Genomic DNA, 4,257 nt, shown 5'->3' with positions numbered 1-4,257 from the left:
GCGCGGACCAACGCGGAACACAATCCGTACTGAGCAAAAACGCACCGGAGTAAAGGGTGGATGACAGTCTGATGAAAGGCGGGCGGTAGGCTTCAGATTCCTGGGATTCAATCCAGTCTCTCCAAGTCTCACAGTATCTATTACAGTGAGTGGGGGATTGGGTAATCAAATGTTCCATCCTATTTAGAAGGGCTATTTCAGAGAACCACTCCTCCAGACTAGGCGAAGAAATACATTTCCAGTGACGAGGAATGATATTCTTAGCAGTCTGTATAAGGTAGCTTATTAAAGAACTTTTGTATCTGGTGAAACTAGTTGGGATTATAAAGAGCAAAAGAGATTCAGGAGAGTCGGGCACAGAGAGACCAGTCATTTTTTTTAATAGTCTGAATTACCTGAGTCCGGAAACCTCTTATTATGGGGCAACTCAACGAAATGTGTGTCATCGTCCCCTCTTCCACCGCACATCTCCAGCATCTATCTGATACTGCGGGAAAACACTTAAGTAATACGGGAACCCGGTACCATCTGGAGATGATCTTAAAAGAGGTCTCTTGAGCTTTAGTTGCAATTGAAGTTTTGTGAGCAAATTAAAAACATTTAGCCCATTGTGAGTCCTCAAAAGATTTGCCCAGTTCTCTTTCCCATTCAACGCAATAGGGTGGTCTAGTATGGCTATTAGGTGTTTATAGAGCAATGAGATGGAGTGCAAGGGTGGAGACGATGAGAGGCACAGTTTTTCAAAATGTGTAAGATCCCTATTGAGCCATTTATCTTTTCTAACATGGGAATAAAAATGTTGCAATTGTCTATAGTCGTAGTCGGCTCTTGGAGGGATAGAGCAGTCCTGAAATATCTCGTTGATGCGTTAGATAGTACATGAACAAAGTGAAGAGGGTGATATTTGCCCAGAAATCGATTGGCAGATAAAAAGGTGGGATGGTCTGAGATTGGGTATAATGGGCCCTGTGGGTCAATAAGAGAGATCTTATTATCTCAACGTAGAGATAAGATTGTACAGTATGTGTTGTAGGATTGTTGAGAGGGTTTAAGGACTGAGGGATGTGGGTTCCAGGGGAGTGTAGTTAATGCCCTTGGACATATACAGCTCTGGCCAAAATTAAGAGACCACTGCAAAATTTTCAGCATGGTCCATGCCTGGACCCGTGGAAGCGTGATAGACACGCGAAACGGCCGTCGTCCTCAAAAGGTGCCGCTTCCCTGAATTTTTAATGGAAATGGAATAAAAGAAGATTTTATTACATCGGTGTGCCACCTCGCTTTCTTCATGTATGAATTGTTCCTCTTGATTACATTCCAGAGGTTTTCAATGGGGTTCAGGTCTGGAGATTGGGCTGGCCATGACAGGGTCTTGATGTGGTGCTCCTTCATCTACACATTGATTGACCTAGCTGTGTGGCATAGGGCATTGTCCTGCTGGAAAAAAACAGTCCTCAGAGTTGGGGAACATTGCCTGAGCAGAAGGAAGCAAGTCTTTTTCAAGGATAACCTTGTATGCGGCTTGATTCATACATCCTTTGCAAATATTAACCTGCCTAATTCCAGCCTTGCTGAAGCATCCCCAGATCATCACCGATCCTCTCCTCCACGAAATTTCACAGTGGGTGCAAGACACTGTGGCTTGTATGCCTCTCCAGGTCTCCGTCTAACCATTAGACAACCAGATGTTGGGCAAAGCTGAAAATTAGACTCATCAGAGAAGATTACCTTACTCCAGTCCTCTATGGTCCAATCCTTATGGTCTTTGGCAAACTTCAGCCTGGCTCTCCTTTGCTTTTCATTGATTAAAGGCTTTTTTCTAGCTTTACATGACTTGAGGCCTCTAGGAGCCTGTTACGAACTGTTCTTGCAGTGTACTTCACCCCAGCTGCCATTTGCCATTCCTTTTGTAGGTCACTTGATATCATCCTGTGGTTGCTGAGTGACATTCGAATAAGTTGACGGTCATCCCGGTCAGTGGAGAGTCACTTTCGCCCTCTGCCGGTCTGTAGCTTTGTTGTCCCCAATGTCTGCTGCTTGACCTTGTTGTAATGGACTGCTGTCTTCTACATTTTAAGGATGGAGGCAACCTGACGCTCACTCTATCCCTCTGCTAGTAAAGCCAGAATTGAGCCCTTCTTTTCCTCACTCAAGACTTTTCTTTTGAACTCCTTTGGCATGGTTAAAAGTTATTTTTTCATTCAAATTTCTTTTGGGCTATTCCTAGCACTTATTTTGCCATCCAGCTTGTCCTATTGCAAGAGGATTGTGAAGACCAGCAGTGTTTTTATACTTTCCCTGGTTAGATAAGACTTGGTTCAGGTGATCACCTAATCAGAAGCACATTAAGTAGAATGAGGTGGACTTTGGTTGGAATTCAACTGACACTGGAATAGAACGGCCGTCAGACATGTAGAGATGTTTAGAAAACTGTGCAGTGGTCTCTTAATTTTTGCCAGAGCTGTAGTTTGTGCTATATTAACCCAAATCTTCCCATGTTGATGGTGAAAATAATCACGTATTCTGGCATGGACTGCCGCCATGTAGTATTTTCTACAATCCGGGAGACTGAGGCCTCCCATCTGTTTAGACCTGACAGATATATCACCACTAATACATGGACGACCAGTCGGCCAGATGAACTTACAAAAGCTACTACTTGGATATTTTGAAAAATTTAAAGGATTCTGGTCGGCATAGTTTGAAAAAGGTAAAGCAGTCTAGGTAAAACATTCATTTTTAATATATTTACTCTGCTAAACCATGAGAAATCCTTCACATTCAATGAATTATGGTCCTTATGGATTTGACCAAGTAAGGGTTTGTAATTGAAGTCAAACAGTCGAGAAAGATCACTATGTATGAGTATCCCTAAGTATTTTATACACTGTGATGGCCAACAAAAAGGAAACTTTGATTGGATGATAGCCTGATTGTGAATGATGGGGACAGGGTTCCATTTATCTTTAATCTCGCTGAAGGGTTACAATACAATAGCTATAAAGAGTTCTCCTATATTGAGTTTTTTGAGGGAGTAATAGATGGCTGACCATGATATTCTGTCAAATGCTTTTTCAGCGTCAAGTGACAGTATTTAAAGAGGTATGTTTCTTGTTTGAGTGTAGTGAATGTGTTTTATAAATTTTAATAAAGCGTGCTCATAAATGAGTCCACCCACATTGATAAGTAAGACTTTAATTAATATTTCACTGAACACGAGAACAATTTCTAAAATGTTCCTGTCCCTCCATGACCAGCGCCACACGAGAGAGGGAATCCACCACACAAGGACATAAAACCTACTGAATAAAAGGGCAGCACCTCTCCCCCGCATCAGTTGGGTTCCTGTCCTTGATGGAACCTGAATATGAAGAATCAGGAGCGGAAAGTCAAGAAACGTAGCCAGGCCCAGTTACCTGGAAGAACGGCTACTTCTGTATCGCCAGTGTCGGGTCCTGGAAGCGCCTCCGCCCGTCCAGTGGGGGCTCGTGTAGATGCAAGCGCTGGAGACTATTTGTATGTCTGCCGGCTGCTGCGTTGTTCGGGTCTGCATATGCGCTGGGATTGATGCGCCCTGATGATGAGCGTGCTGGAGATTTCTGACCCGGAAGTGTTGGATTGCACTTCTGGGGGATCCAGGGGAGGCATTCACGGGGGGATGAGTTGTAGCTGGTCCCTCAATTAAAATGAGGTCTGACTGCTGTAGGGGTTTTACTCGCTGGGGTGCGACGGGAGGAAAACAGGAGGCATGATGCTTTAAAAGTTAATGTGGGTTTATTGCTTCATAAACCCAGAAGCAAAACTGAAAAGCAAATGGCGTAAACGTCCTTAGCAGGTCTCTGCTCACTCAGGCCTGTGTGGCACACAAGCTAGGGTAGCATCCAGTGTCCTGGCTTGGTCTGAAGACGAACACACACAGGAGGCCATCTCCCTCCAAGCACACAGACCATGTGCCAAACAACAGCCTCCATTTTATAGGTTGTTAACTACACCCAGAGGTGAGGTATGTGGGTTGCTGGACCTGCCCATTCTCTCCTAGAAACCCGTACCCCGGCTCCCAGGTGCACCAATTAGTCCTCTTAGTGCATGCGTGCATTAGAGAAAATACACTGGGTTTCATCACAGAATCTAGCCATCTGTGTGATACAGTACATACCTCCCATTGACTACACGGCCATTAGACACTTTATACTGCCAAAAGAGAGGGTTTACTCCGGCTCTCCTTCCCCTAGTGATATGAAAGAGCGGTAGCACCAG

General features: G+C 44.4%; 1 protein-coding gene across 2 annotated transcripts in view; it reads left to right on the top strand.

The window, feature by feature from the left end:
• The window catches only part of LOC141272530 (uncharacterized), an 86,979-nt gene extending 83,620 nt beyond the window's left edge, over positions 1-3,359 (top strand). Inside the window, exon 8 of one of the 2 annotated variants that reach the window (XM_073683347.1) lies at positions 1-3,359. This exon is cut by the window's left edge and continues 2,053 nt beyond it. The gene's annotated coding sequence lies outside the window, so the exon portion shown is untranslated. The other variant, XM_073683355.1, reaches the window with a different exon arrangement.
• Positions 3,360-4,257: the final 898 nt, after the last annotated feature.

Source organism: Phyllobates terribilis, unplaced genomic scaffold (genome assembly GCF_046119375.1).
Source record: "Phyllobates terribilis strain yellow unplaced genomic scaffold, ASM4611937v1 Scaffold_1__5_contigs__length_1240528914, whole genome shotgun sequence".
Classification (NCBI taxonomy): Eukaryota; Metazoa; Chordata; class Amphibia; order Anura; family Dendrobatidae; genus Phyllobates; species Phyllobates terribilis.
Note: the sequence above shows the minus strand (reverse complement) of the source record. Positions and strands in the feature narration are given on the sequence as shown.